Here is a 14300-nt window from a genome sequence, read left to right on the forward strand (position 1 = left end):
ATGCACGCGTGTTATAAAATAACCTGGCCGCACGCACATGTGCACCCAACTTTAAGTGGGTATACGCATGTGGTACAAATCCCACTTCTACCACGTAAGTTGGAGGATTTTAAGAGGGGCGCACGCCGATGTCATTCCCAGTTTTACCAGTTCATTCATCGGTTTGCTCAGTAGGTCCTGCCAACCCCCTCTAGTTTGATGGCCTGCATTCCCCCCAATTGGCCCATAAACCCCTCAGATCTCTCTATTGTTTAACTTTTTAAAATGTACACTTTGCCCCTAGGAGAAAGAAAGTTACACGGTAGGGAACCTAGGCGCGCCCTGGTGTGCGAAAGTATTTATGCACATTTCTCTTGTATGTGCCCTGAAACGCTCATGCCCCACCCAAACTCCTCCCAGACCACACTCCTTTTGAAAACAAATGAGATGTGCGTGCCATGACAGATTCAAGTGCATCTCGGGAGCTTTCAAATTCGTTTGGCATGCACCAGCCCAGCATGCGCAAAATTAGGGGCATGTGCGCACATGCTGGGCTTTTAAAATTCACCTTCAAGCATTTAAGGTTGACGGAGTGATTTATTTTTTTTTATATCTGGCTAAAATACAGAGTGAGACTTCATATTACAACTGAAAATTTAAATCCATTTGAAAGAAAGGGCAGTGTGGGTACATCCCCTGGAGGAGTTTGGGGTATCTGTGTCTCCTGTAAATATAGTAGGGGTGTGCATTCATTTCCAATGTATTGGCAATCCACAACGTATATGCCATATTCGTTGTATTCGTGGGGGTCACGAAATGTATGGCGAACCCCCACGAATACAATGTATCACTAACGAATAAACCCCCACCCTCCTGACCCCCACCCCAAGACTTGCCAAAAGTCCCGGGCTGTCGGCTGCCGGTATTTAAAATGGCGCCGATAGCCTTTGCCCTTACTATGTCACAGGGGCTACTGGTGCCATTGGTCGGCCCCTGTCACATAGTAGTAGCACAAGATGGCACCGGCTGTCCATTGCTCCTACCATGTGACAGGGGCCGACCAATGGCACCAGTAGCCCCTGTAACATAGTAAGGTCAAAGGCTATTGGTGCCATTTTGAATATCGGCAGCCGACGGCCCGAGTGCAGGAGATCGCTCCAGGACCACCAGAGACTTTTGGCAAGTCTTTGGAGGGTCAGGAGGGTGGGGGGTTGTAGTTAATTAAATTTAAAGGGTTGGGGTGGGGTTTTTTTGGGGGAAACCAATACATATGTAACTAATGAACGGATCGGGATCCCCCGAGAACGGATGCAACGGATTTGGGTCCCGACGAATACGAATACCGAATGGGACGAATTTCAAACTGTACACGCTAGGACAAAGACCCTGAATACGTTTTATTTTTACCAATTCTCAAAATGAAAGAAAACGCGTACTTTTACTTTGGAGCTTGCCGTGGGTGCAAGTAGGCGATTTTGCTTGCACCTGCTTATTCTGCGTAAAAGGTTTTGCTGGAAAGGAACTCATGAAGGTCTGAAAAATGCTATCTGTGGAGGAAACCTTCACAGAGTTATGCGGTGGCTGCGTGTGTAACAAGCACTTAAGCATGCAACACGCGTATATTATATTCTATAAAGCTGAAGAATATGGGCATGCTTGCGGCATCCCAGGAAAGCAGCGCTGGAAGTGTAAGTTTGAAGGCAAGCTTACGCTTCCAGCGCTGCCTCCGTCAGAGTGGGGCAGAGGGTCTCTCGCTCCCAGCACGTTAAAAGATGATATGAGGGGGGGGGGAGTGAAGGGGGTGGGGGTGGCACCTCTTAATATCCTGTGGGCTGGTGGATGGGAGGGAAGGGAGGGGTGCAGGTGATCGCATAATTTTTCAAAAACTGGGACAGCAGGCAAATACAATACCGGAGATTTCTCACAGATTACAAATAGGTTTGAAGGTGGTGACAGCACGGCCCAACAAGGCCTTTGTATGATGGTTTAGAGGGAGGGAGGGGATTGTCCCTTCTGGCACTTTATTTTCCTGTTTTTTCATTTGCTTATGACAGCGCTACTTAGCCGGATATCTTTAAAGATAGCTAGTTAGTTAGCACTTTATGTAAAAACCTACCCAGCTATTTTCAAATATAGCCGGTTAGGATTTTTGCTATCTGGCTACGTGTGCATGTAGCCGGATACCTTTAAGCTTGTATAATCAGCGGGTTGTTTATCCCGCTGAATTTATGGGTTTAGCCGGATAACTTGTCCACTAAACGGCCTATTGAATGAATATTGGCCTCTCTGAAAATTGTAGGAGGCCGTCCCCTGCAAACCCTGCTTCCCCCCCCCCCCCCCAAAAACAAACCTAACTAAGTCTTTATTTTTCCAAGTTCTAAAAATCTCTGCAGACGACTCAGGGGGACAAGGCTGGATCATTCCCTATCACGCTTAATGGTGACAAATGCTTAATAAATGTTCCATTTTTTAACATGTTGATCCCATGTTCTAAAAAACTGAAATTCACCAGAGGATTTATTCTCTGAGATGATTTATCTGTGTTGCTCAAGAAGCCATAGAGCCTCTCCCAGCTCCCTATGAGGATTAATGAGTCGTTCAAGTTGTACCTAAGTTTTAGACTCATTCCTTAAATATCAGTCATTGACGGCTCTCAGCTGACAGGTATAAGTGTTAATGTGTTTGGCACTACTCATCCTCCCTTGGCTTTCTCTCTAAAGAATTGTTTACTTGGCAATTCTGGGAATTTAATTCCAAAGACTATCTGAAAATTTCCTTTGCAATCTTTTAATGACTCCTCCCGGTACAAATACTGGTAAGGGCTGGAAGAAATAACATAACTGAGAGATTACTGACATTTTCAGAGTAATGATTCTTCCTATTCATGAGACACTGTTCTTAGTCTAGCACTCTACTTTTTTTTTTTTTTTCTGTGTTCTGGGAAATTAACTTTATATAACTTGCCCAAGTTCCCTGCTAATTGTATTCCAAAATATTTAATGCTATGCTGTGCCCAGCTGAATACAAAATTAGTTTGGATCCTTTTAACTTTTGCCTCTTCTAAAGTTAAATTAATAATTTCTGTTTTATCGTATTTGAATTCTGAAGCTGTCCCAAACTCTTAACACTTTCTGTAGATTTGCAAATTATGTATGAGATTTTGGATTGCCAACAGGATGTCACCTGGAAATACCGCTGAAATGAGTTTTATGTTTATCGATCGTGACTCAATCAGTCCTGAGATCATTACGTATCTGGGATGCCAAAGGTCCTACCACTAAGGGAAACCTTACCGGGGAAGGCACACCTGTTTAGTCCTCTCTTCAAATCTTAAATCCTTCCACGTACTTCCCTTTCACTGGAGAGGGGGGAACTTTCCAAAGATGTTTATGCAATTTACCAGGGGATATTCTCCCTCCATCCTGCTACAAGTATGTGTGGAACTTTAGCTGCATTCAGAGGAGGCATTCCTGGAAGCGTTCCAAGCGGGACCAGAAAAATAGCACGCATGGGATGAAATATCAAAGCCACGCCAGCTACTTTCCATGAAAATTCTACCCACACAAAAAGCTGGTACAAAAGTCCACAGGTAAAAAGATACTTGCAGGTGTTCCATCTACGCACATGGTTTGAAAATTGCTCCCTCAATCCTAGCTTTTGGTTGTTCATAGGACTTGTGAATTGATTGCGTCCCAGTCCAAATTGTTTTTTGACACACTAATTTTGCAGACATCTAAGCTACTTGGTGAAATGCCCTTTCAGCACAGAGCTTACATAGCTCCTGGCGTATTTCCCTTAGCTGCCTAAGAACATAAGAGGTTGTCTTACTGGCTCAGACTGAGAGTCCATCAAGCCCAGCATCCTGTTTCAAACAGTGGCCAATCCAGGTTACAAGTACCTAGCAAGTACTCAAACATTAAATGGATCCCATTCCACTAATGCCAGTAATAACTAGTAGCTGTTCCCTAAGTCAACATGAATAATAGTTTAAGGACTTCTCCCCCAGGAACTTATCAAAACCCTTTTTAAACCCAGCTATACTGTCTGCCTTTACTACATTCTCTGGCAATGAATTCCAGAGCTTAATTGTACATTGAGTGAAAAATAATTTTCTCTGATTTGTTTTAAATGTGCTACTTGCTAAGTTCATGGAGTGCCCCCTAGTACTTGTATTATCTGAAAGAATAAATAAGCGAATCACAATTTTTTCATTTTAGTGCTTTCATGATTTTATAGACCTCTACCATATCCCCCCTCAACCTTCTCTATTCCAAGCAGAACAGCCCTAACTTCTTTAGCTTTTCTTCATAGGGAAGCCATTTCATGCCCTTTTTCATTTTGATCACTATTCTCTGTACCTTCTACAGTGCAATCATCTCTTTTTTGAAAGGTGGAAGCCAGAATTGCATACAGCATTCAAGATGCAGTCTTACCATGGAACAATACAGAGACGTTTTAATATTCTCTGTTTTATTCACCATTCCCTTCCTAATAATTTCTAACGTTTTGTTTGCTTTTTTGACCACCGCAGCACACTGAGTCAACAATTTCAATGTATTATCCACTATGACAGCTAGATCTCTTTCCTGGGTGGTAGCTCCTAATATGGAACCTAACATCATGTAACTATAGCATGGGTTATTTTTCCCTATATGCATCACCTTGCACTTATCCACATTAAATTTCATCTGCCATTTGGACATCCAATCTTCCAGTCTTACAAAGTCCTCCTGCAATTTATCACAATCCGCTTGTGATTTAACTACTCTAAATAATTTAGTGTTATCTGCAAATTTGATTGTCTCACTCTTCATACCCCTTTCCAGATCATTTATAAATATATTAAAAAGCACCAGTCAAAGTACATATCCCTGAGGCACTCCACTGTTTACCTTTTTCCACTGAGAAAACTGACAATGTAATCCTACTCTTTGTTTCCTGTCCTTTAACCAGTTTGCAATCCACAGGATTATCCCATGACTTTTAATGTTCTTAGAAGCCTTTCATGAGGGACTTTGTCAATTCCCTTATGAAAATCCAAATACACTACATCTACCTGTTCACCTTTCTCAACATGCTTATTCACCCCTTCAAAAAAATGTAGCAGATTTGTCAGTCAAGACTTTCCGTGAGTAAATCCTTGCTGACAGTATCCATTAAACCATCTTTTTTCTAGTGCATATAATTTATATTAAAATCTTTACACAACTTATAGCTTCAATTTGTTAAAACTTGTTACGTATTAAGTATTGTAATTATGTAAGTATGTTTTAAAATGTGACTAAATTATGTATGTTCAAATATGTGAACCGCCTAGACGGATAGTTTACCTACCCATTGTTGCGGTATATAAGACTTTTAAATAAATAAATAAATAAAATGTCTGTCTAAATGTTCTCTGATTTTGATCTTTAGAATAGTTTTCATGATTTTTCCAAGTACTGAAGTCAGGCTCACTGGTCTATAGTTTCCCAGATTACCTCTGGAGCCCTTTTGAAATATCGGAGTTACATTGGCCTCTCTCTAGTCCTTAGGTACAATGGATGATTTTAATGATAGATTAGAAATGACTAGTAACAGTTCTAAAATTTCATTAAGTCCTTTCAGATCCGTGGGGTGTATACTATTTTGTCCAGGAGATTTGCTACTCTTCAGTTTGTCAATCTGGCCTACTACATCTACCAAGTTCACCGTGATTTGGTTCAGTTCATCCAAATCATCACCTCTGAAAACCGTCTCCGAAATGGGTATCTCCCCTACTTCCTCATTAATAAATAAATACAGAAGTTAAGAATTAATTTAGCTTTTCTGCGATGGCTTTATTTTCCCTAAGTGCCCCTCTTGATCATCTAACAGTCCAACCAACTCCCTTACAGACTTCCTGCTTCAGATATATTTTTAAAAGTTTTTATTATGAGTTTTTGCCTCTAGAGCTAACTTCTTTTCAAATTCTCTCTTCAGACTGTCTTATCAATGTTTTACATTTTACTTGCCAGTGTTTAAGCTTTTTCCTATTTTCTTATGGATTCTTCTTCCAATTTTTGAAGGAAGTACTTTTGGCTAAAATTGCCTCTTTTACCTCACCTTTTAACCATGCCGGCAATTATTTGGCCTTCCTTTCACCTTGCTTAATGTGTGGAATACATCTGGACTGTGCTTTGAGATAGTATTTTTAAGCAATGTCCATGCCTGTTGTACACTAAGGGGTAGATCTTAAAAGCCCTGCGCGCGCCCGCGCGCCTATTTTGCACAGGCCGCCGGCGCGCGCAAAGCCCCAGGACTCTCGTAAGTCCCGGGGCTTCATAAAAGGTGTGGGAGGGGGTATGTCCGGGGGGGAGGGGGGCGTGTCGGCCTGCCGGGGGTGTGTCTGGGGGCGTGTCCGGGGTCAGGGGCAGTCCAAGGTGGGTCCGGGGGCATGGCTACAGTTCGGGGGCGGGCCGGGAGGGTGGTCCCGAGTCCTCCGGCACTGCAGCCTGTGCCGGGGGATGCCGAGGCAGCGCACACAAGTTACGCCTGCCTCAAGCAGGCGTAACTTGTACAGCAAAGGTAGGGGGGATTTAGGTAGGGCTGGGGGGGGGGGGTTAGATAGGGGAAGGGAGGGGAAGGTGGGGGGATGCGGAAGGTAAGTTCCCTCTGAGGCCGCTCCGATTTCGGAGCGGCCTCGGAGGGAACGGAGGCAGGCTGCGCGGCTCGGCGCGTGCAGGCTGCCAATTTTGCACAGCCTTGCGCGCGCCAACCCAGGATTTTATAAGAAACGTGCGGCTATGCACGTATCTTATAAAATCCAGCATACTTTTGTTTGCGCCGGTTGCGCGAACAAAAGTACGCACGCACGTACTTTTTAAATATCTACCTCTTTGAACATAAGAACATAAGAAATTGCCATGCTGGGTCAGACCAAGGGTCCATCAAGCCCAGCATCCTGTTTCCCATAGAGGCCAAACCAGGCCACAAGAACCTGGCAAATACCCAAACTCTAAGAAGATCTAATGCTACTGATGAAATTAATAGCAGTGGCTATTCCCTAAGTAAACTTGATTATTAGCAGTTAATGGACTTCTCCTCCAAGAACTTAACCAAACCTTTTTTGAACCCAGCTACTCTAACTGCACTAACCACATCCTCTGGCAACAAATTCAAGAGCTTTATTGTGCATTGAGTGAAAAAGAATTTTCTCTGATTAGTCTTAAATGTGCTTCTTGTTAACTTCATGGAATGCCACCTAGTCCTATTATTTCAAAGTGTAAATAACCGATTCACATCTACTCATTCAAGACCTCTCATGATCTTAAAGACCTCTCATATCCCCCCTCTCATGATCTTAAAGACCTATCATATCCCCCCCTTAGCCGTCTCTTCTCCAGGTTAGGGACTGAACATCCCTAACCTCTTCAGTCTTTCCTCATAGGGGAGCTGTTCCATCCCCTTTATCATTTTGGTTGACCTTCTATGTACCTTCTCCATCGCAACTGTATCTTTTTTGAGATGCGGCAACCAGAATTGTACACAGTATTCAAGGTGTGGTCTCACCATGGAGTGATACAGAGGCATTATGACATTTTCTGTTTTATTAACCATTCCCTTCCTAATAATTCATTACATTCTGTTTGCTTTTTTGAATGCTGCAACACACTGAGCCGATGATTTTAAAATATTATCCACTATGAAGCCTAGATCTTTTTCCTGGGTGGTAGCTCCTAATATGGAACCTAACATCATGTACAGCTTTGTAGCTGTACTTTTCAGTTTTTTTCAAACTATTTTCCTCATTTTATCAGTTTCCCTTTTGAAAGTTTAGTGTTAGAGCTGTAGAGCTGTCCCCCTTCCAGTCATTAATTCAAATTTGATCATGTTATGATGACCATTGCCAAGTGGCCACACCACCATTATCTCTTTCACCAAATCCTGCATTCTACTAAGAATTAGGCATGTGAATTGTTTTTCTAACGAATTGAAATATCGTACGATATTTCTAAATTCATTAACACTTTTCCCCCCGAAGTTTCGTAAAAATAGTTTTTCGGGTTAGTGCGCGCTAAGAAAAAAAGTTTATTTTTGTTATTTTTTGTTACTTTTTGCTACTTTTGTCAATGTGAACTAACATGAGTTAGGGCGCACTAACCCGAAAACCAATTTTTCACGAAAAAAAAAAACCCGGGGGTCCATGGGAAAACAAGATTTTCCCGCGGCCAGACGAAACCGAAAGAGGGAACGACTGGGCACCCGATTCACATCCCTACTAAGAATTAAATAAAAAATAGCTCCCTGTCTCTTCAGTTCCTGAACCAATTTCTCCATGAAGCAGTCATTTATTCCATCCAGGAACTTTACCTCTTTAGCATGCCTTGACATTACATTTACCCAGTCAGTATTGGGGTAATTGAAATCCTCCATTATTACTTTACTGCCAAATTGGTTAGCTTCCCTAATTTCTCAGCATTTCATCATGTCTTATCATTTTGGCCAGGTGGACGGTAGTATACTCCTATCACTATATTTTTCCCCAAAACACATGGGATTTCTACCCATAAAGACTCTATTGTGCATTTAGTCTCTTGCAGGATCTTTATTCTGTTGGACTCTATGCCATCCTGGACATAAAGTGCCACACCCCCTCCAAGCTGATCCTCCCTATCATTGTGATATAATTTGTACCCTGGTATTACACTGTCCCATTGATTATCCTCCTTCCACCAGGTCTCTGAGATGCCAATTATGTCTATTTCATCATTCACTGCTAACTCAAAACCGCCACGAGCACATTACCCCAGCACTTCAGTCTTTACACTGGCTACCAGTGGCTTCCAGGATAATATATAAATCTATGACGCTGATACATAAAGCCATTCAAAACAGAGATATGCACTGGTTCACCGATCATCTACAATTCAATACTTCATCCCGCCCAACGAGATTCCAGCATTTAGCCAAATTAAAGATCCCAGCTCCCAATCTGACTAAACTTTCTAGTACAAAAGAACGATCATTCATCATTGCTGGATCAACAATATGGAACACCATGCCCTCCGAATTACGCCAGGAACTTTGTCACAAAAAATTTAAACAAAACCTTAAAACCTGGTTATTTAAAAAAGCCTACTATTAATGATCTGAGTCCTCTACTATTCTTTACAATTTCCACAGTCTCTCATATATTGATTATATTCTATTAATACAAAGTTATACATGGTATTGTATTCGTTCAGTTACTATATTATATTGTAAAGCGCAATGCTGAATTATTCTTTGAATGTAAACCGAGGTGATGTTACTTACGTACCCCGGTATATAAAAATCTGTAAATAAATAAATAAATAAATAAATAAATAACTCTCCCATCTTACTTCTTATACTTCTGGCATTGGCATACAGACATTTCAAAGTGTGTTTTTTTGTTTGTATTAACAACTTGATTTTCAGTTGACAGGGATAATTTGGAAATCTTTAGCTCAGGTGATTCTTTACTTATAGGCACATTGACTACTTTTGCTTTTATTGGAACCTCTCTGTTGTGATGCACTAACTCCCCTGTTTCATTATATCCTTCGAAGATACCTCCCTCCGAACCAGGCGCGACTGTGGGCTTTCTCCCTTTTTCTGCTTTAAAAGCTGTTCTATCTCCCTTTTAAAGATTAGCTTCAGGGTTGCATTCATATAGCCCACCATAGACTAAAATCTGCGGCTACTTCCTCCTCCCCTAGAGTGTAGCCAGAATTTTCAAAACAGAACTATGCACATAAATCCACTTTGAAAATTCATGGTTGAATGTGGGACCCCTTGCACCACACACACACACACACATACACACACACACACACACACACACACAAAGTTGCAGCCACTTGAGAGAGGAGGTGTAATTTTATGCATGTGGATTTACATGCATACTTTTCAAAACTGCAAGTAAGTCCATAAATCATTTTCCTGCCCCCCCCCCCAACTCCAATTCCTCCCCTGATATGCCTACTATGCATATAAAAGTGCATGGTTAGCCGTGTTTCATACATACTTTTTTGTGTATACACACCCCAAATTGATTTTCTAATGGGCCTTTATACGCAGAAATCCTGGTTTCTATGCATTAATTTTTTTGAAAATGAGTCCCTCAAAGTTTTTCTAATATTATCATATGAATGCCTTCCACATACGAAAGCCCTTTTGATCTCTGGGAACTAGTTCGAGAAGAATTTTGTTGAGTCTTGTGAAAAGTACTTTAGCAAACATCTTAATCTTAACATTTAAAAGCGATATGGGTCTAAAAGAACCCCGAGAGCAATAGCATCTTTATGCTGTTTCGGTATTACAGGAATGCCTGCAGTCATCACCTTGTCCAGTAATTTTTCTTCTACCAACAACTAATTGAACAAATTTACCAAATGGTCAACAATTTTTTTACCAAATAGTTTATAAAAATTAGGAAGAAATCCATCTGGACCAGGCAATTTAATTTAAAGATTTTAATTGTAATAAATATTATTTCCATTGTAAATGATTATTCCAATCATATTTAACACATTTTTTGACTCTCAGAAATGCTATATTTAATATTCTGCTTGATGATACACAGATCCTTTTTATGTTGAATAGTCTTAGGTTTTTCCCCAGTTTATGTTAAATCTTTTACTACTTCCTTATTTCCAGTTCTCTTGCTTTCATCTTCTACTTGTTTGATTTGGCTATTCAGGCTTTTCTTGATAGTAGTAACTTATTCTGTCTTACAGAATGTTCCGTTAAGATAACCGCTTGTTTCTGCTTCGAATGCATTCCATGTCACAGCATGTTTAATAGCTCCATTATTATTGAATGCAAAATATTTTCTGATTGTTTTTTTGCTGTATTGCATCAGAAAGTATTGTTTCATTCAGTTTACAATAATAACATTTGTCAGGTTCTTGGGAGATCTGAATATCTACCCAGAGGGGAATATGATCGAATCACGTGACTGAACCAATTCGGGCATCCTTTAACCATTTTCTCATCTTTCCATATTTCTACACATTTTCTCATCTCTCCATATTTCCACAGATATACTAAGCTAACCAGCTTTCATGCAGAAATCACTATTTTTCATACATGACTTTTCTACTGGGAGTTCTATGCAAATGAGCCCATTGCAAAGCTACACACACAAGTTTTCCTCAGGCGACTTTGCAAAAAAGATAACAAGGGCTTACAAAGTCTTTTTCACACTTGTTCTTGCCACTTTGCAGAATTTAGCATTGCAGCAGCTCATTAATGATACATTAAAATTTTCGTGTGTAGCAAACTTTAAGGTGAATTTTGAAAGGCGCGTGCAAGCATCCACCTGATTTTAAAAGGCACCCACAAGCGTGCATATCTCACTTCAAACCAAAAAAAGGGCATAGTTTGGGCGTGGTGTGGGTAGGGCGTGGGCATTTCATGGCAGGGCCAAGAGATGTGCTCGTAAATAGGTACGCGTATGGGCACCCGCCCAGGTCTAGTGCCAAGTAACTATAGATCTGCTATTAAGAATGTTTAAATCTAAATAAAATTATTTTCAGGTATCTCTCAGCTGTTTGAGGGGGTCTAGGTTTACTGGAGAGGGATGCAGGCTAAAGAACCAGTGGGGTTAAGAGGACTTAAGCTGTATACTGGCCCTAAAGTGAAATGATAAATGTCCCTGCAAGTTACTTATCTGGCCAGTTTTGAATATCTACCCCTTGATGTCTTTGAGTACTCTTCCCTCTGCTGATGATGTCTGCCTACAAATTTCACTAATCTTGAACAGAAAATCCCCAGTTTTGAAGCTCGGAATGGGATGCATTGCTTCCCCTTTTGACTTTAATGGAAAATGAATAAACAAATGGCATTAAAAAATGGAAAAAAAAAAAACTTGCTAGTCAGTAAGTCACAGATAGGAATCTATTACCTATAGGCAGTTGCTGTCTTGCATTTTTGAGAATATGTGTATGCAGTGATTTTAATGATTTAATTATTAAGTATGTACCTTGTAAACTGCTTCATGCACTATTGTAGACTGAGGTATATAAAAAATATATATATTAATAAATAAATAAAGACGTTAAGGGACGTCCAGCTCCAAAAGGCTCATACAGACTTCATATAGAGTCCAAAAATCTTTAATACATATTCCAAGAGAGCTTCTTCATAATAGATAACCACAATCAGACCTCTGACACGGGACATGTTTTGCGAGAAACACTGCATCAAGAGGGACACTACTATCAATAAAGAACACCCATGAGTGTAAACAAAATCTGAAAGGGACTATAAAATGTCACACCTCCAAGAACATACCTGACAATAGACAATAGACAATACTAGATGGTTCAGAAGATTTTACCCCTGTGAAAGGTGAAACAAAGACATTCTGAAAATGCGTTATGTGAAAATAGCCCAATGTAGCGAGCATTAGATCTTTATTAGAGCCCCCTTTTAAATTTGTGGACATGTTTCTTCAACCATTTGTCCCCTTGGCTCCATCATATGTACGTGACACTGACCATTTTATTTCTTAACTATATGATCTGCAGCCTCCATCTTCCCTTTTTTTAGCTAGTGACTATATATAGTCTATATATAGTCTATGTATTTTAATATACCACAAGAAGAAGCCATCACTGTAGTAGAGACTGTATTAGATCAATGCCCCTGGGATTGTCATGTTCTCAATTCCTTTCTTATTGATCTTACACACATTGCACTGACCATTTGTTTCAGCAGATCAAGGAAACAACTATGGGGACCTCTTTATATTGCCAATTTTGAATCAGTTTGGCTATATAATTTAGAACGCTACCCTTTCATCATGATTTGACACACATATATAGACCATGTTTTCTTGATTTGACAAGGGACATATATTTAATTTTTTCCCTTTTTTGGGATTGGTTGAACACTCGTGACCCTAATCTGCATTTTTTTCTACACATTCACAGGACTCAGATCTCGTTTTTGGACATACTTATTTTGATCCAAGTTTGCTCTTTGGTTACCTCAAGTTTTAGGAAGCTAACAGACAGGAATACTCTTCTGTCTTATACTAGTTATCAACCTCAGGCTCTTTGTGATAACATACTGATTGGGCAGTTTTTTTAGTTTACATCAGTTGTGCATCTCTCGTTCTGATTTCATATCACAAACTTGGGTAATGGCATGACAAATTGCATCAAGAAGCTAACTCTGATACATTATTAAGACAGCCTACAAGCAGCCAAGCCTATTCGTTAATCAGAATTTGTTATTCATGCCACTTCTAGCAGATCCCTTGGATTGTTTAACTTGTATTTTACATTATTTAGGCCAAGCTTGGAAGCTTTGTGTGATTACCAGACATCATTGGTCTGTCTTATCCCCTCATGAAGATTTTCCAGAGCTTCCTTGTTTCATTTTTCACAGAGGCAAATATCTTTGGGACCATCTGATCCCGTCTTGTTTATGAGCCTCTGTTACCCTGAGTCCCATTTTGGGTCATCAGCCCTGTGGGTTCTACCAAGTGTCGCGGGCACCTCTGGAGTTCTCACCAGCGAGATGTAGTTCCTTCACTCACAGGGCTGTCATCCCTCTAGGCATCGCAGCAAGGCTGAAACGGTTGGGCTCTGCTGCAAATTCAGACGTTCTGGCAATTCTTGAAAACAGTTTAGGAGTCAACCTTTTGAACGAGGTTTCCCCTTCTGTCTCTGACTGTCCCTCCTCCAGTCAGGTATTTTTCCTGAGCTCTCATCGAGATGCAATTATCAGTTCTTCCCCCTCCTCCACTGAGGAAGGATTCACAAACAAACATATAATAGTTTATCAAAAATCCAGGTCTTTTTTCCTTTCCTAAGATTGGGCAGAAATTGCAATTCACTATTGCCTCTGCACTGAAACCGAAATGTCTGTAGTCAGGCTTCTAACCTTGCACTGACTACCCAGCGTGAGGATCCAGCATCAACTCACCCCTTCTCCCCTACAGTTGTGCTCCCCGTCCTGTCTCACCTCTATCTCTTGCGGTAATCAACCTTGTCCTCCTTGTAAGTGTGTAGTGAAACCAGGTAACACCAATGCTGCAGGACACCCTCACTCCGTCTCCATGTCAGACGCAGATGAATCCTCAGAAGGCAGCTCCCAGTCCATCTCCTCCTCACTCTCCATGCTACTGCTCTCTGAGCTTTCTTCCTCACTCCTGGACACACCCTCTGCTTCCCACAGCATGCTCTCAGCTGCCTCTAATTCCTCCAGATTACCCTCGGCCTTCACCTCAGCCTCCTTCTGGTTAGGAGCCTTCCCCTGCCGCTCTGGGATTCTGGGAACTGTAGTCCACACAGGGTGTCTGCACGCCCCCTGCTGTTTCCCCTTGG

At 41.0% G+C, this 14300-nt stretch overlaps 1 long non-coding RNA gene across 1 annotated transcript; it reads right to left on the minus strand.

Annotated features, from left to right (window-relative positions):
- Positions 1–230: 230 nt before the first annotated feature.
- On the minus strand, positions 231–14267 carry LOC115079896. Its single transcript, XR_003853436.1, has 3 exons — positions 13939–14267; positions 12756–12761; positions 231–242 (listed from the first exon to the last, which is right to left on the minus strand). It is a non-coding gene; the product is annotated as an uncharacterized LOC115079896 (long non-coding RNA).
- Between the last annotated feature and the right edge of the window lie 33 nt (positions 14268–14300).

This window comes from Rhinatrema bivittatum, chromosome 1 (assembly GCF_901001135.1).
Source record: "Rhinatrema bivittatum chromosome 1, aRhiBiv1.1, whole genome shotgun sequence".
In the NCBI taxonomy this organism is placed as follows: domain Eukaryota; kingdom Metazoa; phylum Chordata; class Amphibia; order Gymnophiona; family Rhinatrematidae; genus Rhinatrema; species Rhinatrema bivittatum.